The sequence below is a fragment of the Chenopodium album genome, chromosome 3 (assembly GCF_948465745.1).
Source record: "Chenopodium album chromosome 3, dcCheAlbu1.1, whole genome shotgun sequence".
NCBI classification, from domain to species: Eukaryota; Viridiplantae; Streptophyta; class Magnoliopsida; order Caryophyllales; family Amaranthaceae; genus Chenopodium; species Chenopodium album.
In genome coordinates, this window is record NC_137836.1 from 18,543,948 (window position 1) to 18,567,382 (window position 23,435).

Sequence of the window (23,435 nt, forward strand, 5' to 3'; positions counted from 1 at the left end):
GCGGCTTAGGTTTTCGATGGTGGAGGAAGGGATTTTTGGTGGTTTTCCAGAGTGGGCAAAGTGGTTAGAGGGGTTTCGAGTGGGGCTGCTGGTTTAGACGGATTTTTTGATGGTGGGGGAAGGGGTTTTTGGGGTTTTCGGGAGTGCGGCTAGTGGTGGCATGGGAGTTTCGGGGAGGGGATGGTGGTTTGGTCGGAGCGGCAACCCTAGAGGCTGGGATGGTGCCTGGTGGTGGGGGAGAGACGACCGGCGACAAGGGAGGTGGTTGGGCTGGCGGGTTGCCGGACGTTTAGGGTTGTTGGGGTTTTGGGTGGGTGGTTTTTTCTTTTTTTAATTTTGGTTATTTTTTGTTTTTTTTTTATATATTTTTTAACCAATTAATAATTGACACGTGTCACTTTAACAAAAAGAAAAAAAGAAAAAAACTATTCAACCAGTAACCGGTATTTGGGATTGAAGAAAAAGAAGACCCCCCAAAGTTCGGATTATTCCAGTATTAACGAAAGTTGGGATTATTCTACGTAAATTAGACAAAGTTGGGATTATTTTTTCTAATTTTTCCTTTAATTTATTGGCAATTTAATAAATAAAGTTTTGAATTTAACCAAAACAAAATTCATGATTAGGCAAAGAGAGAGAAGGCCTAGAAGAGTGCGAGTATGAATATTCATCATCATGGTATAGGGCAGAGAAACTACGAGGACAGCAGAAAGATTTGGATTAAGGAGGGTTTTTATCTGTCTCGCAAATCCACATCGTCGAAATCATGCAAGGAAAAAACCAAAGAAATTACCATTGAAATCAATCGAGGTGATGATTGGATATGTGCAATGCATAGGAAGGACAAGGCAACTGGTAAAAGATACATCCCGAACCCCAAAATTAAGGAAGTGGCTGATGCATATGTAAGTATAATTTTTTTATTTTTTTATTTTCCGTGCCTGTTTTTGATAAGTTTTATTAAGGCTTTATAATTTATTTTTAATTTACACAGCTTAACTATCGAGAGAAGCAAGAAAAAGGAGAATTTAATCCACACCGAAACAAGGATGCATTATTCATGGACTTTGGGCAGAAGCCAGATCATACGGGTCATGCAAGAGGTTTTGGAGGCGTTAACGTCGGGATCAAGAAGGCATTTGGCAAGGAAGTAGGAAGGACCAAGTGTTGCCAAACTAGAACTTCAACTGAAGAACGAGAAGCTTTAAAAAATGAACTTCGCCAAGAGTTGAAAGAGGAGTTTGATGCAATCATGAGGGACAAAATGTCTTCACACTTACTTGACATGGGTTTCAGGTTGCCTAATGATACTACCTATAAACCGGGGCAAGATACTAGTACCAGTGTGCCTTCTACTTCACCATCAAAGCAAAACGAGCTTCTGCCACTCGACCTCCAGGTAACTACTATTAATTACTTGTTGATTTAATACTTTTGCAATGAACTTAATACTTAACATTCTTGGTTGTAGGTAGAAATTGACTTACTATGTTTAATTAAATTGTAGGGTAAGACTTTATGTAATTTACTTCTAAAGGATCCTGAAACATTATCGATATATGACGTGGGGAGTGCTACTGCTTATCCACCTGTTCAGAATGAATTGGTTCATCTTATGGCCATCTTACTTGGTCATGTGAAGGTGGAAATTCATACTATACATGAGGAGTTATATGGTCTACCACTTCCCGTTCCTATCCCGACGTTTGAGATCGAAGTGTTACAACATGGGATTAATACATTTGTACAATGGCCGTTGTCATTGATAAAATTCCAGACTGAGGTAAGTTTTCATGTCTAACATACTTCTAATTTTTTTTATCCAGACCCTTAATAAATTAACTAACTGAAAGCTGAAATTACTTTAGCAAATCAACATTTTCAAACCCTTATTAAATTAAGTAACTTAATTTACATTACACATTTTAGGAATCACTCCAACCAAAGAAACTCAAGCCGTTATCACCAGAGATCGCAAGCAATGACTTACGCTCTGGAGAGGCCACCCAAAGAACCGTACTTGTTTCTCAAATGTTGATGGAATCTCTTACCCCGAATTGTCAGTGGCTGGCAACATTTTTCGACTCCTTGGCAGATGGGGAACCCATTGCTATAATATTAGATCACACTGTATTTCATTTTGAAAAAGATGGGATTGCATGGGTAAATAAGGAGGATGTCTCTCAGTTCTTAAGAGGAGCGAAGCTGAACATATCAATTATTCAAGTATTCATGAGGTAATAAGCAAGCCATTGTGTCATAGTGATTACAAATTTTGCGTTTATATGCACCTCCCTGTTATCATAACATTAAGTTGATTTTGTATATCTAGATTACTTCAACAAGATTTGAAATCAAAAGACAAAGCTTTTGCGATTGGGTGGTTGTGTCCAGAGCAAACTTGTGAAACCAGAATCCGTAAGAGCTTGCATGATATTCATGACTATATCTTCAAAGCAGTAAGCAAATCAGTTGAAAATGGGGCAAAATTCATTATGACACCAATTTTTCAAGAGTAAGTACGTAGTAACAAAGTTCCATATTGTGTACCCCTTAAGTATACATACATGTGATGAATTTTACATTCTTACCTTTTGGCGTAGGGAACATTGGATGCTTTTGGTAATCTGTGTACCTACTTGCACTATTTATCAATTTGACTCTGCTCGACCAACCACGACAAGGAGAAATGTTAAAATGAAGACTATTATGAGCTTGTAAGTCTATTTTATTGTTTCTTGTTTCTATATATACATTATATGTAAGACATATGCAACAAGTAATATACTTATAATTCTACCTTTGTAATGAAAATGAAGAGTTTATTCACGAGGTTTAAGCTAAATGGAAACCGTGTGAATAGAAAAGAACCTCTATGGAAACTTGTGAAGGTAAGTAAATAGTATGTTTTAGATGATATCGTATGAATGGAATCTATTCTGGTACCTGTAGGCGTCGCTCGAAGTGCGCCTACGTTAAAGCATGTTGTGAATATGCTTGGCACTCATAGGAAGTGGGAATTGACATTACGATTAGGGACAAATAAAGTAGGGAGCCGCCAACAAGTTTTTAAGGAACTTGTAAACCGTTCACGGATCATAAAAAGGCAACCACGATAAGGGACAACGATAGGCAACAACGATTGACCCGTGAAGGTTACACCCCAATCATAATCATGAGATTACTAACTCCATATGGTTCAGAACCACGAAAGGAGGATCGGGGATGATGGTACGAAGTGAGTCATGGAGTCACATTTGCCCGTATTGGCCTCTACTCGATTCTTATATTGAAAAACATTCCTGTGATCTCAAAGGCATACAAACAATAATTCAATTTGCTCCAAACTATTATTTAACTAAATTGGTTTAATATTAATGCACACATAATTCTAAAATATTGGTGATCACTTGAATTAACAACAAGATTAAAAAGGAACCTAAACCGGTTGTCCAAATTATCTTATTAGTCGTGATTTTCAATTACATATTCCCTTTAAACATGCAATATGGTGATCAATAAAAATATAATTGAACAAACATTAATATTAAAACCAAATTAATCACAATTCCAACAACATAAAATCGTTAGAAAAATAAAAAAAATAAAAGGAGCATGATCCTTACTTTGATTCTGTTTGTTTGCAACTACAAAATAATAAACGAGTTAGTAACTTCAAGGAAATAATAAAACAATAACTAAATTAAATTAAATGAAATAAAGTTGATTTTTTTGGGGCCAAACCCTCAAACAGTTCTACCTTTCACGCCTTGGCTTAAGGACAAAACCTCGAGTGAAATATGGACTCCTTTGAGTGCTTGAAGAAGGAATTTTGAAGTGAAAAGGGTAGGCTAGTGTTTAGGTTAATAGCATAGAAGAGAGAAAATAAAATAATAAAATTCTTGGTGCCCCGTACATCAGAAATGAGGGGGTATTTATAGGGAAAATGTGCTGAGGGAGCACACGGAACCCTAAAATGATAAAAACCCTAAAAAAGTATCCCGTGACACGGTCAGACTGTACCGTAACACGGTACACTTTTAGAGTGACGCGGGAAATTTTCAGAAAACGGGATGAAAAACGCGTTAAGGGTTTACGCGGAAAGGACACGGAATGTCCCGTGTCACGGCAGACCTCCCGTGTCACGGGAAGTCCTACCGTCAGACGGGAAGGATTCCCGTGACACGGTGGCAGTCTGCCGTGGCGCGGGAACTTCCAGTCCATTTTCCGTCTAAATTCATTTCTAACCCTAATTTCTTTCGGCTTTTTAAGTGCCGATTGATAATTTTGGGCCTTTTCTGGCTTTTATTATTCGGACTAAAATAAGAAAATAATTAAATAAAAATAAATAAAGAGTTTGGGCCAAAAATAAGTAATAAAATAAAAAAAAGGCTTGGGCTTAAAATTAATTAATAAGTTTGGGCTGAAATTAAAACTATGCTTTTAACAAACAACAAGACTAATCTATGGACCGTTCAAAAGTATGAATTTAATAAAATATGATTTTTTAAGCACTCTCGGGATTAAATACTAAACCCGACCAATAGTGGCGGTGAAAGGTTATTTATCATCGGGTTTGGTTTTGGGGAGACATTTTTAGGTGTCTACAGAAGCCCCCACTTTGACTGAGTTTGTAGAAACGTCAGTTTCGAAAACGATAGTCAAAGTAGCCGATAGGGACGGAGAATGATTTAAGACGTTCTGCGATCCTAAATCACTCTGCATACGCCGGTACCTGCAGAAAAATGTTAATTCCACAGATAAAAGAGTAAAGGGATAGAATACGTATCTGACACCAGTGTATCGGTGACAAACGAATTTGGCAGCTTCCTAAGCTTGAAGGAATCCACCGAGTGACATTTGTTGAAACGCTTTACATGCTTGAGGAAAGCCGACTGAAGAGTTTGGTAGTTTTCTAAGCCTGAAGAAAGCTACCGGATAATACTTTCCATGCCTGAGGAAAGTCGACGAACGAATTTGGTGTCATTCTATGCTTGAAGAATTCCACCGATAATGCCTTCCATGCTTGAGGAAAGCCGACAAAGGAATTTTGTGGTTATCTATGCTTGAAGAAAAAATCCACCGATAACGTTTTCCAAGCCTGAGGAAAGCCGACTTGGCGGTTTTCTATACTTGAAGAAAAAATCCACCGACAATGCTTTCCATGCCCGAGGAAAGCCGACTTGGCGGTTTTCTATACTTGAAGAAAAATCCACCAACAACGCTTTCCAAGCCTGAGGAAAGCCGACTTGGCGGTTTTCTATACTTGAAGAAAAATCCACCGATAACGTTTTCCAAGCCTTAGGAAAGCCGACGATTGCTGAAATTGGTAAGTGTATGATGATTCGATTATCCCCAAACGTGGGCCGCAGATGATTCACAATTTTAAGCCGATTATCCGACCATATTAAGTGCTTAAAATGCCGAAAAATAGACTTTGACGCCTGCCAGGGGTAAAATGGTAATTTTAGTCCCCTTTAAGTATCAGTTAGAATTTTCTGCGTGATTCTAGCGAAAAATAACCGCTCAATAACCTCGAAAAATCAGTTAAACTAGTAAAAAACGCCAGGAATATTCGTTGACAATGTGCAGAATTGCCGCGCCACGTAAAAGGATTGTCGCGCCACGTCACAGGATCGCCGTGACACGGGAATAACTCCCGTCAGGCGGGAAAGAATCCCGTGTCACGGGAACGTTTTCCCCCCTTTTTTTATTTTGTTGTTTGAATTGGTCAACGTGAATCAGCGCGCCACTTCAAATTGTACCGTTACACAATAACGGTAACCGTGGCACGGGGAACGGGGTCCGTTGCACGGTTACTTTTTGCTTTAAATTCACATTTTTGCTTCACATTTTCGCCATTTCTCATCTCCTTTCTATATTTCTCCATTTTCACTTCTTGCTTTACACAAACGCCACGCCGCGCCACGTTTAAGGAAAACCGCCGGCCGTCCAAGCTCACCGTGACACGGTAACTGCAACCGTGACACGGCGGTTTTGCAGATCTATTTTTTCTTTTTTTTTTTATTTTTGCTGCGGTTTGTTGCTGCTGTTGTTCACTGCTGCTGTTGCTGTTGCTGCCTTCCGCCGGAGCTGCCGTCGGGGTCATTGGAGCTCCGTCGCGTTTTGAGCGTACCGTGACACGGGACAGCTTTGCCGTGTCACGGATTGTGCTGACCGTGTCGCGGCGGTCCGCTGGTGGCCGGAGCTTTTTCGAGCTTTTGGAGTTCGAATTTTCACCGATTTTCCTGTAACTTCTTGCCATCTTTCTCATTTTCGACCCTCTACAAGCATCCATGTAAGTTTCCTTTGATTTTTGTCTTGAATTTGCTTCACATAAGTAATTTCATGAAAAAAAACCCTTAAAAATCAATTTGGGGATTTTTGATTTTGAGGTTTTATGTTGAAATTGTTGCCATGATTTTACTTGTATATGTATGTATGTGTGTTTGTGAGAAATTTGAGACAAAAATTGCATGATTTGATGGAGAATTGAGCAAATCACCATTTTTGGGTGCTACTTTGTGAAATAATGTTCAGGTTTTGCTCTTGAAATGGTGAAAAAATGGTGGTGAATCTTGTGAAATGATGTGTTGATTCATATTTTGCATATGTACTATATTGTCATGGAGAACATAGTATCATGCGGCTAGGAGAACTGTAGTATTAGTTTGTCATGGAGAAACTAAATACCATAATTTTGCCAATTTTTAGCCTGGAGGTAAAAATTTAGCATATAATTCAAAAAATTAAATAACTTAGGAAATGATGCTAAGTATTTTTATTTTTATTTTTATAAATATGCAACTTGAATTAAATGTTTAGGAAATGATGCTAAACATTTAGATTTTGATAATAGCATGCCTAGACGACGAGATTGCGATCTTTCTACCCACGACCAGCGTCGGGCTTTTCGGGAGGACACTCCCACTGTCCCTGAGGGCATGGATGACGACGTCTTAGAGTCCGAGCCTCGGACTTCTACGAGTAGGGGTAGGTGGGTTCCACCTCCGTGGACTCCGGACCAGTTGGTTTTCTGCCGTGAAAACCATGTCTCTCATCGCCCAATCTCCGGCGTAGTCAATGGCACGCTTCGCCAACATGGTTGCGGAGCCGGCGATTTGATCCCTCGACTTCTCCAGGTCATTACGAGGGATCCTGCTACGAGCGCCCTATGGGAATCGGCTGGCTTGGTAGATTTCTACGCGTCGGTTGTAGGGTTTCGCAGCCCCCGGGGTTGCGGGCCGACAGTCGTTCGCGCATTGTTGGAGTATTTCTGGGATACTACCAACACCTTTCACTTTGCTTGGGGGGAGATGACGGTGACCCCCCTGGACTTCAGCATGATTAGCGGGCTGCGCTTCACCGACCGGGCTGTAGGCTAGATGTCAGATCTATCTTGGGGATCGGCTGAGGCAGCTGATTTGTTGGGTCCGATTGTTCAGCACATCAGGACCCGACCAGTGTCTCGAGGTGGTCCTAGGAGTGGACGATCTGAGCTGGCTTCAGTTCTAGCTCGCGGATTCGAGATGGAGGATACGACGGCTGAGCAGCGGGTGTGAATCTTCATCCTGATCCTGATCTCTATGACCCTTTCTCCTGATAGGATTTCACGCGTACTCCTTCGCTACCTCCCTTCTTTGGCCAGGATCCATGAGATAGGATCCTATAGCTGGGCCAGTCTTGGGTACGCGGATCTCCTTTTGTCGCTACGCCACGGTTGTCGGCAGCTGAATGACGAGTCTCCCATCACCGTCTATGGTATGTGGAGGGTCGTAGAGGTGATGATCTTTTCCCTTTTTATTTCACTTTAGCTTGTTCGACTCATGTGCTAAAGATTACTTTTCATTGCAGCTATGGTTCTACGAGTACTTCGCAGGCTTGGCTCCTCACCGGCGAGGTGGAGCGGTCCATGACTTCCCTGTCGGGGCCAGCTGGCGTGATCGAGGAGAGTCGCGGGTGGAGTCCGTCCCTGCACTGCTTGGGCTACTACGCCGAGGCACCTCTTCTATTGGCGTAAGGACTAGTTTTGTTGCGTTTTTTCCTTCTGATGTTGTTTCCGTTGTTTCACGCCAACTTTTTATGGTTTCCAGGTTCCCATTGATGTCCAGTATCGTCCTTGGGCCGGGAGGACTGATCTACCTGAGGCCCTGCGTCTTTCAGTGTACCGTACCATTTTGGTTGGTACCGGACGCTTTGTCTGGTATTTGGGGGAGCGAGTCGTCCGTCAGCATAGCGGCGATCGCTTTGTGGTGCCCTCATCTCCACCAGAGTCGATGCTGGACTCCCGCTTGATTAGAGAGTTGATCAACAGGGGAGAGCGCTATACTCTTCCATAGCAGGAGCTTGTTCACATGGAGAGTGATTATGCGCGGGACTTGCTTCCCTCTCTTGCTCCTCCACCCCGTCTTCCTGAGGTATGATTTCTTTTGAGGATCTTCTTTACTAGTCTCTGTTTTAAATAGTCGAATAACTTGATTATTCGATCATATTTTCAAACGACCATCCGCCCTGTGGGGAGGATCGAGATTCCTCCTCAGTCTGTCCGCTATCCAGGGCCGATTGGTATCACGGAGGACCATATTGCTGACGCGCCAAAGGGTTATAGACAGGCGCAGGAGTCTCTGCCCGAGGTCTTTGAGCCGGTGAGTTTTCTTCGACGCATTATCCACCCTTTTAATACTGCTTGTTACTGACTTTTCTTTGTTTTATCCTCAGCCTAACCGCCCGGAGATGATGGGATTCATGAAGCTGGTGGACGCCCTGAAGTATTGCATCATCAAGCTTCGGCGTGGTGCGAGTTGTCGGAGCTCTAGCGACGTTCTTGAGGTATCACTTATTTTTTTCATTTCTACCATTTTGTTTTATTTTGCATTGTTGACACCTTTTGATTTTGTATCTTTCAGGAGCGAAGGAGGTCCCGCTCGCGCTCGAGGCCCAGAGGCTCGGACGAGGAGGAGCTTGGTCGTGGTAGACGATCTCCTGAGGCTCACCGGCGTTCTCTTTTTCAACGAGAGTTTAAGACTACCTAGCCATTTCAGGAGGCTCAGTGGCAGCAGGGTCAGTCTTCCCAGCGCTTTCCGGGCCAGAGTCAGGGGCAGCGACAGTCGTTTTCACAGCCTCCACAGCCTGAGTTTGGGTCTGTTCTGACTCCTTTAGATCCTGGTTCATTTTCAGCTCCATTATCTGGGATTCCTCCACCGCTGTCGGGCTTGTTCTCGGTTCCGATGTATGGGACGATGCCTTCACCGACGATTCCAGTGTCTTTGGGCCAGTCTACTCCGTTTTCCGGCTGGACGGGTCCTGCCTTGAGCTTGGCTACTGCTGGGGCTACAGGGACTAGTAGGGACGCTACTCCCCGTACTCGCATGGTGGAGGGACTCTTTGGTTCGCCGTTCCCATATGCACAGGGTGGACCGTATGCACAGGGTGGAGACGAGACTGATTCTGGCTCTAGGGACTTTTGACCGAGGGTTTTTGTTTGTACATACTATGATGACACTTGACATATTTATGTATTACGACTCTTTGTACATTATTTACGGTTTGTGTATTTATTATTGTGTGTTAGTGTGTGTTTGAGACTCCTTGTGTGTGATTGTGTATTTATTAACGACACGACGAAAAAACATAAGTGGAGTAATGGAGGGTACCGACCTTCCCCAAAAGAAAAGGAAATAAAAAGACAAGCAAAATAAAATTACTTTTTCCAAAAGAAAAGAAATAAAAATAAAAATAAAATGATAAAGAAATAAAATAAATAAAAATTACCTTTTCCAAAAATAAAATGATAAAGAAATAAAATAAATGAAATTACCTTCCCCAAAATAAAAAAAAAATTAAAAAAAAAAAACAAAATATAAATAATGTGATAAAGAAATAAAATCTTAAAATAAATAAAATAAAGATAAAAATAAGAATATAAAAGGTGAGAATATTATTAGAAATAAAACTCTCAGAAAAAACTAAAAAATAAACGGTGAAGATAAAATATTATAAAAAAATCCGGATAGATACGGGAAAAACTGAAAAAAAGAAAACGCGTAAAGTGTCGTGACACGACACTGTGTACCGTGTCACGGCAGAGCTTGCCGTGTCACGGCAAAAGCTCCTGTGGCACGGTGGAACTTCCCGTGTCACGGGACGCCTATTATTCAGCGGTGTGTTTTACACTTATGAAAAGATAAATTCTGGGCAGTTTCGAGTGCTTTTGCTATAAAATAAGACTAGATTATTCATGATATGCATAATTACGAAACATAAAATAATTTAGAATTTCATATTTCAATAATCATGTCTCAGAACTTTGATAATACATTGCGCGACTGGTCTTATTCTTTGACCAATGCTGAAAAAAGAGAGTTAGAATTATTTCATGTCAGGGGTTTGCTAGCCCTGCGACACGTAGCTATTGAACATGATTTTCTTAGGGCAGCATTAGATTATTGGAGTCCAGAAACACAGTGTTTCAAATTTGATTATGATGAAATCTGTCCTCTACCGGAGGAATTTGGTGCAATCTTTGGATTTCTTGCTAGAAATCTTATTTCCATGCCTACCTTACGTGAACATTATTACCAAGATTTTGAACGCCATCTGAATCTAACAGATCCAGATTTAAATAGAATTGTTTGTGGTAATGAAGTAGACTTAGAAAAACTTGCTAATTTATATTTTAACCGCCCTATCTCTGAGTCTTATCATGTGTATCGTAGAAGGGCATATATTTTTTGCATGTTTAGCAAGCTCTTATTTGCAAACGGTAGGGTAGGACATGCGTGTCTAGCGTCTGTGCTTGAGCATGTCGAATCCGGAAGATCTCCTATGCCGACGTGCCTTGGAGAAACATTTCGTGGTCTTGACGAGGCAAAAGCTGACCAAAAAGCCATCAGGAAGGGCTCTCTGGTACTACTGTAGGTAAAAACACGCTCCGAATAGCCCCCGTGACACAAAACAGGCACCGTGTCACGGTGGGTGTTTGCCGTGACACGGTTAAAACTGCCGTGTCACGGGAATCTGCAAATATATATTTTTTTATTTTATTTTTTTTTGACTATTTTTTTTTTATTATTATTATTATTATTATTTTTTTTTTTTTTTTTTTTTTTTTTGCAGATTTGGTTGATGGAGCGTTTGGAATTATTTGAAGCCCCCGACGATATTGAAAAATATGGCCCTAACGACCTAGTCCGTAGGAAAAAGAATTACTCTACGAACATGTCGTATGAAGATTGGAAAAATTTCTTTGCAAAGAGGGAATTTTCCATTCGTTGGGTGGTGCCTTGGTGGAGGCTTACTAGGATGGTTGGCACGAATGAAACTCCATATTGTCGTGTTCCTAGTATCTCCAAACTGACCTTTTACTGTCCCTCTCGACTGATGCGGCAGTATGGACTTGAACAAGTAATTCCACGCTATAACGATAGTCCTCGTGAAGTATCGTTGCATGAAAGTAACGTTCACAAGTACGAGGCTTATTGGATTGGAAGACCTTTGTGGACCGTTTCTGCAAGTGACCAGGCTCCTCCTCCTTTATCTAGTGCATATAAGGCATGGTTGAACCCTAGAAGTAGGAGGGAACGATTCGGATCACGGAAGTCTGATGTGAAGAGTCGTCTTGGAAATAAGAAAGCTCCTCCTAAAGATCGTCTAGGTCCGAGAACACAAGGAATTGAGTTTAAGACTCCTATGATGCCAAGAAAGAAGAACTATGTGAAAGGAAAGGGTAAAGAAAAGATGGTGTATAGGGAGAAACAACCGAAAAAGTTCAAGAAAGGTGAAAGGGGTGAAAGTTCGACTAGGGGTGTGACGGTTCGGGCTACAAAAGACACATTAATGGTGAAGGCCGACCTAATTGAGCAAGAGAAGGATGTTCCTAAAGAGAAGAGAGATTAGATCAATAGTGCTTTGCTTTTTATGATTTATGATTTTTATTTAAAATAAGGCATATGATGCCAATACTTGTAGTCGCATTTATTTTAATAATAGCACATTTATTTCAGCCTTAAAAATAAAAATTACAATGACTTTTATTTATTATTTATTTATCCGAGTCAAGGAGTCGGACGCAATGGAAGAATGAAAATAAAAACTCGAACAATGAATTCGCAACGAATGCGCCAATATTCCAAAAATAAAACGGAAAAACTGAAATTCCACCGTGTCACGGTACAAATTCCCGCGTCACGGCAATTTTATTTTATTTTTATTTTATTTTTATTTTTTTTTCGCCGACAGAAGGTGACGTGGCACAGGAACTTCTCCCGTCAGACGGGATAAATTCCCGTGTCACGGGAATTTTCCTTCCTCCTTTTTTCGTTCAGGTCCACCGTGTCACGGTTAATGTCCCGTGTCGCGGCAATTTTCCTTTTTTTTTTTTTTGGCCGTGACGCAATGCTGAACCGACACGCATATTTGATCAACAGAGGGCGGATTTTTTTTTTATTTTAAAGTGGCCGGGCCCCCTTGAGGGGTTGCCTACGTATCCTAAAAAGGAATCGGGCCAAACGTAGCTCTATTGGGTCATGAACCCATGCGACTAGGCATAGAATTTCTTGAGTTAATCCAAGTTGGTTAAATTATGGAAGCCGTTACCGTCCATGTCTACCAATTGTGCCGCTCCGCCAGACAGGATGGCTTTAACAATGTACGGGCCTGACCAGTTCGGTCTGAATTTTCCTCTTGGATCTAACACATTTTTACGAATTGCCTTAAGCACTAGGTCACCCTCTTTGATATTTCTGGTCTTGACTTTTTTATTAAAATGTCGTGCCATACGCTGTTGGTAGGTTTGGACATGATGCAAAGCTGCCAAGCGTTTTTCATCAAGCAAGACCAGTTCGTCGTATCTTGCTCTAATCCAGTCGACTTCATCTAGTTGGCTTTCCAATGCGATTCGAAGAGAAGGTATTTCGAGCTCGATTGGTTGTACAACTTCAACTCCATAGACCAAAGAGAAAGGGGTAGCCCCTGTCGATGTACGAACAGAGGTTCGATAACCCCAAAGGGCGTAATGTAGCTTACTTGGCCAATCCTTGTAATTTTCTGTCATCTTTTCGATGATAGTTTTCACATTTTTGTTGGCCGATTCAACTGCCCCGTTTGTTTGTGGTCTGTAAGGTGATGATCGGTGATGTTTGATATGATATTTCTGTAATAATTCCGCGCATTCGGCTTGGAAATGTGTTCCATTATCACTGATCATCTCATGTGGTACCCCATAGCGACATATGATATTTTTCTCAATGAATTGAGCTACGTGTTTTGCCGTCAGCTTGGCATATGAGGCAGCCTCGACCCATTTGGTGAAGTAGTCGATTGCTACGAGAATGAATTCATGCCCCCTTGTCCTGGTGGTGTTATTTTTCCAATGATGTCAATGCCCCAAGTGGAGAAAGGCCATGGAGAAGTATACGTGTAGAGAAGTGAAGGTGGAACATGCTGTAAGTTTGCGTAGACTTGACACTTCATACATTTCTTGATGTATTCGTGACAATCTCTCTCCATAGTAGTCCAATAGTAACCTTGTCGTTGAATCTTTTGGACTAACATCTTTGCATTCATGTGTGTTCCACATATACCAGCATGAAGGTTCTCCATGGTTTTTTGTGCTTCTTTCTTGGCTATACATAAGAGATTTCTTCCCATTGCAGTTCTCTTGTGGAGTTCTCCCCTGATGAGCACATACTGTGAGGCCAGGAGCCTCAAAGCACGGCGTGCCCTTTTATCAGTATTAGGAGGGTATTCTCCTCTTGTCACATAATTAAGGATGCCCGTATACCATGGCTCTTCATCTTCTTGTGGTTCTTGTTCGTCGTCAAGTGCATGAACATAAGCCGGCTCATATCTTCTTTCTATGGTCAGTGGCATTCTGATTGTATCAGTTGGAATTCGCACCATTGATGCTAATTTAGCTAGTGCGTCGGCGAACTGGTTTTCTTCTCTTGGCAAATACGTATACTCCACTTCATCTAGTTGCTCCGTGAGAGTTTCTAAATGAGCTTGATACGTAGCGAGACTTTCACTTCTCACTTTCCATCTCTTGGAGATTTGGTTAATGATTAGTGAAGAATCACCGTAGATTCTGAGTTTCTTAATTCCCAAATCGACAGCTGTTTCTAACCCCAAAATGCATGCTTCATATTCTGCGGCATTATTGGTGACATCAAAGTCGAACTTCATGGAAATTGGGATGTGCTCTTCATTGGGTGATACGAGCAAATCTCAAGTCAAATTGAGCCAGATTGACTATCCACCTTGATAATCTGCCGTTGAGTGTTGCTTTCTCGAACAAGTATTTGAGAGGATCCATCTTGGACACGACATGCACTGTATGAGTGAGCATGTAATGTCTTAGTTTCTGTGCGGCCCATACAAGTGCGAGACACAACTTCTCAAGTGGTGTGTATCGCGTCTCATATCCTTGAAGTTTCTTGCTCAAGTAATAGATTGCATTCTCCTTGCTTTCGATTTCTTATGCTAGCATTGCCCCCATCGTTTCTCTTGTGACCGTAAGGTAGAGTCGAAGAGGAAAGTCAGGTATTGCTGGCGCTAGCACGGGTGGGTTTGCCAAATACTCTTTGATTTTGTCGAAAGCCTTTTGGCAATCATCATCCCATGTGACTGGGACATTCTTCTTAAGCTTCTTGAATATAGGTTCACATATCGCTGTGAGCTTTGATATGAACCTACTTATATACTGCAACCTTCCAATGAAGCCTCGAATCTCCTTCTCATTTTTGGGTGGTGGCATGTCCATGATCGCTTTTACTTTTGAAGGATCTATTTCAATTACTCGAGAACTGATCACATATCCAAGTAATTTGCCTGACGTGACTCCGAAGGCACATTTTGCTGGATTTAATCTCATGTTGTATTTACGGAGTCTTTCAAAAAACTTGCGAAGTGCAACAATATGGCCTGGGCGATTTTTAGACTTAACAATCATATCATCGACATAGACCTCCACCTCTTTGTGCATCATGTCATGTAACAATGTTGTAGCTGCTCTTTGGTAGGTGGCACCCGCGTTTTTCAACCCGAATGGCATTACCGTATAGTAATATGTACCCCATTGCGTGATGAATGCGGTTTTATCCATGTCTTCTTCGTCCATCAATACCTGGTTATATCCGGCGTAACCATCCATGAATGACAGGAGTGCATGGTTTGCTGTATTATCGACCAGAATGTCAATGTGAGGTAGAGGGAACCCATCTTTTGGGCTTGCTTTATTGAGATCCCTGTAATCAACACACATTCTGACCCTTCCATCCTGCTTTGGAACTGGAACCACATTTGCTATCCATTCCGGATACTTGGATACTCTGATGAAACCTGCGGCCAATTGCTTCCTGATTTCTTCCTTGATTTTGAGAGCAACATCTGGTTTCATTCGGCGCAGCTTTTGTTTGACAGGCTTCATACCTGGAATGAGGGGTATCGTATGCTGAGCTATATCCCTGTCAATTCCTGGCATATCTTGGTATGACCAAGCAAATACATCAACAAATTCACTAAGCAAATTAATTAGCTCTTTGCGTTCATCTTGACTTAGTGTTAATCCAATTTTTACGTCTTTAACAGTCGTATCATTGGAAATGTTAACTGTTTCTGTATCTTCAATAACTGCTGTTTTATTTTCGTGTTCTTCCATTGCTTTTATTATTTCTTTGTCATTTTTATCATTAGCAAAGCAATATTGATCTGGGCTAGGGGAATGGCACGCATCGTAAGCAAAGGTACTCATTTTATTGAATTCACTGGCTAATACATCAAGAGAGGCAAGGTCAGCTGCGACCTCACCAGAATTATTAGGACTAGAAAGAGAGGACTCAACAAGAGACTCAGGGTTGAATTCTATAGTAGAAAGAGGGTCGGCCTCAAACTCTAAGGAATCGTCTACAGACTTAGACTCAGACTCGGACTCGGACCCAGACGACTCAGACTCATCAAACATAGGACCCTCGCCAGCGGTTATTTCCAACTTCTCTCCACTCGGCGTAGTGATCCTCAATGTCTTGCGCTATCCCCTTGAAATGTTGTCAGCTTGGACAATTAACTCGGAGGGGTCAAAATCCTTGTTTGCTATGACAGCTTGAACGAGCTCGGAGTTATCATTGCAGACCGACTTGGATTCATTTTTCTCCATTCCAAAAAGAAGGCTGATTCCCAGATCATCACAGTTCAGGCTAACTGGCTTCTCGGCTGTGGAGAGCTCTTCGTCTTCATCGATGAATTCACAATCGAGGAACACTTCGAATCCCGGTTCACGGATCCCATTATGGAAAAATGGTTCAGGGAATTCATAGCATGGGAAGTCTTCCCCTTCTTTGATGTACTGGCCATTGAGGGTGAACGGATATGGATCGATGGCCATTTCCGTCTTCGTGATTCGAGCGTTGTTGCGAGCCTTCATTTTCAATGCAGCTTCGTTTCAAATCTTCTTTTGTTGGCTTGAATCCCAAGCCGAAAGTATCCTTCTTGAGCGCACCAGGATGGTCCCAAGATTTAGCCATTTTCTTCTTGAGCCCAAGGGTCATTCCAGGGAAGTGACCTTGCTTCTTCAGAATGGCATTGATACTGGTGTTTGAATAGGGATCGAAGTCGAGATGGCACTTTTCCTCCTCTTCGATCACGAGAACATCATCTAGTGAAAACCCCCAAAGATCTTCATCTTCTTCGTCATGTTCAACATGGACGATAGGAGTATCAATAACTTGAATGCGCATAGGGGAAGCATCGATAGTAATCGGAACCCCTCCAACTATGGCTTTCACTTTCTGGTGAAGCGATGACGGAATCGCCTTTAGCTCATGAAGCCAAGGGCGTCCTAACAACAGATTGAAAGAGGCCTTAATGTCCACCACCTAAAATTTGGTGCGACGTTCAATGGCCCCAGTAGTTATATTCAATATGATAGTACCCACGGCTTGACGGCGAGTATTATCGTAAGCTCGAATCCCTTGAGTGGAGGGAGTCAATTCTTCATTCTTTATACCCAACTTCTTTGCAGTACGGAGTGGGCACACATTGATTGCAAAGCCATTATTAACCAGGCTCATGGGAACATTCATTTGCCTACACACTACAGTGAGGTGTAAGGCCTTATTATGTTGGTCCCCTTCCGGGGGTAGATCCTTATCAGAAAAGGAAATCCGATTGCTAGTACTTGGCAGCTCAGTAGTGAGAAAGTTGACCAATCCTTGAGGAGTCATGTCATCATCGACTCCTATTTTCACCAGAGCATTCATCACAACCTTTCGATTCTCGTGGGAAGTGGCCAAAAGCTTCCATACATTCATCTCCACCTTGGTCTTTTGCAGTTGTTTGACCACATCGCTGTTCACAGGGTCGATGGGATCAACTATCGGATGTGATTGTGGTGGAGGTGAAAGTGGGTTAGGTTGTTGCAACCGTCTACTTCTGGTGAGAACCTTGACCTCAAAGTCCCCCCAAACATCTTCTCTGGTGCCAAGAGATGAACAGGCTATGTCTTTGAGATAGACGTCTTCATCATCACTATCCCAGATCACATTCACTTCTTCAGTACTTGAGATAAATACAACTTCCGGCAGAGGTTCATTCACTGGTTGAATGAGTATTGACGGATTAAAGGAGAATTCATCTCCCATGATAGCCAAAGCATCAGAAAGAGGACCTGTTTGAATGTTGGGCTTCTTGCCCCCTGGAGGGACAGGAAGTTGGTTAGCATCAATCAGGTCTTGGATTGCATCTTTCAGCCTCCAACACTTCTCAGTGTTATGACCCTTGCCTTGATGAAACTTGCAATAAGCATTGGGGTCATAGCTAGCGGTCCTATTCTCAGGTCGAGGTTCTGGAAATGGTCCGATTGGCATAATCAGTCCCTGACCATGCAAACGGTCATAAGCAGCATCATAAGTCATTCCCAAAGGTGTATAAACCCTCCTTTGCCTTTAGAATCTTTGAGGAGGAGCATTAAGGGCCAGCACATCATTGATGTTGATATTGTTGGTAGCATTATTGGGCTTAGAATACGAAGAAGAAGGAGTGTCGTTCTTCTTGTTTTTCCAAGTGCTGTTGTTATTGTTGCTACCAACAGACTTCATTAGTTCATCTTCGATATTGATTCCAATATCGTATACAGCTTCAAAGGTACTTAGAGGAAGAAACTTCAAGTGTTGCTTGTACTTATGACTCAGATTGGCAACGAACAAGCGAACCATTTCCTTCTCCTTGGGAGGATCCACCAAGAGCGCAACTGTTTCTCTCCACCTACTTAAGTTAGTGGTGAAGCCTTCATTCTCTTTCTGTTTGAGAATGGAGAGTTCACGTTCATAAGTCTTAGCCTGGATGTTACACTTGTACCGATTCATAAAGCTTTCAGCAACATCCTCCCAGGTCGCGACATGCTTGGATTCCAAAGAATAGAACCACTGTTGATAGGCATGCTCTAAGGAAAGAGGAAACACCGTAGGGAAGAGTGTCACATCTACTCCCTTAAGGGCCATAGTTGCAGAAAAAGCCTTCAAATGGAAAGGCGGATTATCAGTAGGCTTGAATTTGGGAATGTCAGCAGTGGAAAACTTCTCAGGAAGCTTCTCTCTTATGGACGAAGAGGTGACAGGCTGTTCCACATAAGTGAACTCTTCAGAAATCTTGCTCATCTGTTCCTTAATCTTGTCCGTTGCAGCAGTAGTGACATTGTTTTGATTGTCTTGCTCTACAGTGCTGACTCTAGTGGTGAGTGTCTGCATCATGTCAGACAATCTTTCGATTGTCTTGTTGAGGTTCTCAAAGGTCTTCCTTAGTGGCCATTGGTTGAAAGTAGACTGGAGATGGATCTTGTGGAGATGATTGAGGTGGTTTCCTTGTACGCCTCTTTGGTATAAGAGGTTGTTGAGGTATGGACTCGAACCGCAACAATCTACCCCTGCTTCTTGTCAAAGTGCTGTGACACCGAAACAAACACACCTTTAATGACCAAACTTAACCTTAACCTATCCGGAAAAAATATTTTATTAAAAATCTATAATTTTGAAACTCTATTTTTTTTAAAAAAAACATGGGAGGATACCATCCGACTTACTCCGAAAAAAAAACGACACAAAAACAAGACTTCCCTAAAATACGGTCAAAAAGTGGTGCACGACTAAAAAAAAAAAAAGGGGTGTGAACACGATATGTGAGTGATTAGGTGAGGTTATAGACGCGTGTTTTGACCGTATAGCTAGACATGACACAAAACTGGACACAACATTCGCACAAAAATCGAGAAACAGACTGTCAGGACACTTTCCTGGGCACCGTGTCACGGTGAAGACTGTCGTGACACGGTGCAGTCTACCGTCAGACAGTAGACTTTCCCGTGTCACGGCACTGTTCACCGTGGCGCGGCAGAACATGCCGTGACACGGTGCGTAGTTCCAGGTCAGTTTTGTGATTTTTTTTCAGATTTTAATCGATTTTAGGTCCGTACTAATTACTATGTGAGAATAAAAACCCTCGGTCATGGGTTAAACAAAAGAGCAAACACATGAAGGTTAGCACCAAACAACCACATAGCATTTAGGCACGATGATGTAAAAAAGTTCGCAACCTAGAGTCAAGATCTATGTTCAACTATTGGTCAAGATTTGGGTGTCAAAAGGGTACCATGGTTAAGAGTTTGGACGCGTTAGCAAGGCAGCCTCCCTTGAGGGTGTATGCCAACGGGCGGCTCCGCGAGTTCGTGATGAAATCGAACTCGACTCCATGGTTTGGGTGGATTTAATAACTCGGATGAACCCTTATTGCCATGAGCGTTTTTGGGTCGATAGAGCTTAAATCCCCCGGGGCTAAGACGCATGTAGAACACATACGTTTTTTCAGAAAAATCGAAGGAAGTCGACTGTGAGGAAATAAAATAAGCCACCGGACTGATTTTAGGACTACCGTGACACGGCAGAAATTCCCGTGTCACGGTACTGTGCACCGTCAGACGGTGCACTGTACCGTGACACGGCAGTCAGAAAATCTGACTGGTGCCCTTTTTCTTTTGCGCGCAACCAAGTTATCCAATTTTTCCCACGGGACAGACCTGAACGTGACGTTAGAACGTCTATGCAGATGCAAAAATGCCAAATTAATCACAGGAATATTTTTTCAAGAATCTTTCAAGTCTCATCCACTCATCTTAATTAAATATCGATCACTCAAATCAATAAATAATTAAGAATCCGCCCCAGTGGAGTCGCCAAATTGTAGGCGTCGCTCGAAGTGCGCCTACGTTAAAGTATGTTGTGAATATGCTTGGCACTCATAGGAAGTGGGAATTGATATTACGATTAGGGACAAATAAAGTAGGGAGCCGCCAACAAGTTTTTAAGGAACTTGTAAACCGTTCACGGATCATAAAAAGGCAACCACGATAAGGGACAACGATAGGCAACAACGATTGACCCGTGAAGGTTACACCCCATTCATAATCCATGAGATTACTAACTCCATATGGTTCAGAACCACGAAAGGAGGATCGGGGATGATGGTACGAAGTGAGTCATGGAGTCACATTTGCCCGTATTGGCCTCTACTCGATTCTTATATTGAAAAACATTCCTGTGATCTCAAAGGCATACAAACAATAATTCAATTTGCTCCAAACTATTATTTAACTAAATTGGTTTAATATTAATGCACACATAATTCTAAAATATTGGTGATCACTTGAATTAACAACAAGATTAAAAAGGAACCTAAACCGGTTGTCCAAATTATCTTATTAGTCGTGATTTTCAATTACATATTCCCTTTAAACATGCAATATGGTGATCAATAAAAATATAATTGAACAAACATTAATATTAAAACCAAATTAATCACAATTCCAACAACATAAAATCGTTAGAAAAATAATAAAAATAAAAGGAGCATGATCCTTACTTTGATTCTGTTTGTTTGCAACTACAAAATAATAAACGAGTTAGTAACTTCAAGGAAATAATAAAACAATAACTAAATTAAATTAAATGAAATAAAGTTGATTTTTTTGGGGCCAAACCCTCAAACAGTTCTACCTTTCACGCCTTGGCTTAAGGACAGAACCTCGAGTGAAATATGGACTCCTTTGAGTGCTTGAAGAAGGAATTTTGAAGTGAAAAGGGTAGGCTAGTGTTTAGGTTAATAGCATAGAAGAGAGAAAATAAAATAATAAAATTCTTGGTGCCCCGTACATCAGAAATGAGGGGGTATTTATAGGGAAAATGTGCTGAGGGAGCACACGGAACCCTAAAATGATAAAAACCCTAAAAAAGTATCCCGTGACACGGTCAGACTGTACCGTGACACGGTCAGACGGTACACGTTCCCGTGACACGGTACACTTTTAGAGTGACGCGGGAAATTTTCAGAAAACGGGATGAAAAACGCGTTAAGGGTTTACGCGGAAAGGACACGGAATGTCCCGTGTCACGGCAGACCTCCAGTGTCACGGGAAGTCATACCGTCAGACGGGAAGGATTCCCGTGACACGGTTGCAGTCTGCCGTGGCGCGGGAACTTCCAGTCCATTTTCCGTCTAAATTCATTTCTAACCCTAATTTCTTTCGGCTTTTTAAGTGCCGATTGATAATTTCGGGTTTTTTCTGGCTTTTATTATTCGGACTAAAATAAGAAAATAATTAAATAAAAATAAATAAAGAGTTTGGGCCAAAAATAAGTAATAAAAAAAAAAGGTTTGGGCTTAAAATTAATTAATAAGTTTGGGCTGAAATTAAAACTATGCTTTTACCAAACAACAAGACTAATCCATGGACCGTTCAAAAGTATGAATTTAATAAAATACGATTTTTTAAGCACTCTCGGGATTAAATACTAAACCCGACCAATAGTGGCGGTGAAAGGTTATTTATCATCGGGTTTGGTTTTGGGGAGACATTTTTAGGTGTCTACAGTACCCTTAAAACAATTATACACCTTAATCTGTTTTTTTTTTTTTTGTTGAATTTTACTTAGTGTGCTCAACAAAGAGGTGGTACCGAGTGTGGCTTTTACACAATGAGATACATGTATGACATACTCTCCAAATACGGTGAAGCAAATGATATTGATGAGGTATGAGTATGACCTTTCATTCTTATCATTACTAATGTCTTCAAAATGAATCTTCTATTTATATATAGCCTTATTTAAACCAAATAAAGATATCCAACAAATTAAAGGCGTTTTTTTTTTTCACAGTAGCTTCACAGTTGCATCATTTATTTATTTATTTATTTATTTTTTTTGGTAAATCACAGTTGCATTATTTTGAATCTAGCCTGTTTTCAGGACAATCTGCTAACTAATTTATGTGCCCACTGAACCTTTGTTAAAGTAATAATCTATTTGATGCTTCAGTTGGTATTTAGGATTATACTTAGTACCACATATTAAGGAGGCATTAATCAAGATATCCTTTGTTTTTGTGCATCAAAGCTAGCATGGCTGCTCGGGTGTGATGGGGCTTAGAACACAACTTAGTTATATGACAGGGGGGAGGGGGGCAACTCTCTACTATGATATTATTATTGTTATTAAAATTACTTTGATGACTTACTATATATATTTTATCATGTTCATAGGTTTGCATGTCTTTAAATGAAGATCCTTACACTGATGATGATATTGAAGAAGTGCGGAACATATGGGCATCATATTTCACTAATTATTGCGTGTGATCATAGTTTCGCGGCAATATTTTTTGACTTTTGTTTTGGAGTGATATTTTTTGTATGTAGAAAATTGAATCGTACAATACAATTTATCATATGTATTGTGGTAATCTAATTTTGGGCTAATTTAAAGTATTTTGTTCATAAAGTTGAGGAATACAGGTCCTTCATGGGTATATTACACGTAAAAACAGAGGAGGTGCTGTCGAAATTTTGATTTATTAATTATTTATTACCAAATAATGGTTTTTTTTTTTTTTAAAAATACTATTAATTAGCAGCGGGTGTTACACATAAAGCGCAGCAAATAATTTATTATTTTATTAGTAGAATGTATTTATTTACGGGGGTTGAAATAGAAATCCGCCGCAAATAAATGCATTGATTTGCAGCGGATGTCGCCGCAGCAAATCAATCACATGATTTGCTGCCATGGCGTTTGCTGCCATCCAAAAAACGCAGCAAATTAATGATTTTTTACCGCTGCAAATAAATGTTTTTCTAGTAGTGGCACTACTTATATTTTGCTAACTTTTACATGCTCTTTTCAGCTATCAACTCCTACCCCAAGGGCTAAACGAAAGCAGTCATCCTCGGCTGCAAAAAATGACAAGGACGGGAAGACGTCCAAGCAAAGGAAGACGGTCGCATCTAAGACCACTTCCACCATCGCGGCCAAGACTACGTCACAGACTGCTTCTAAGCAGTCCAAAGGAGAACAACCCCGCCTGGGTGATAGCGGGGCCTCCAAGTCCGTGGATCCGGC

General features: G+C 41.2%; 1 long non-coding RNA gene across 1 annotated transcript; it reads left to right on the forward strand.

The window, feature by feature from the left end:
• Positions 1–2,760: 2,760 nt before the first annotated feature.
• On the forward strand, positions 2,761–23,078 carry LOC145612305 (uncharacterized). Its single transcript, XR_014106570.1, has 3 exons — positions 2,761–2,891; positions 21,972–22,070; positions 22,580–23,078. It is a non-coding gene; the product is annotated as an uncharacterized LOC145612305 (long non-coding RNA).
• The last annotated feature ends 357 nt before the right edge of the window (positions 23,079–23,435 follow it).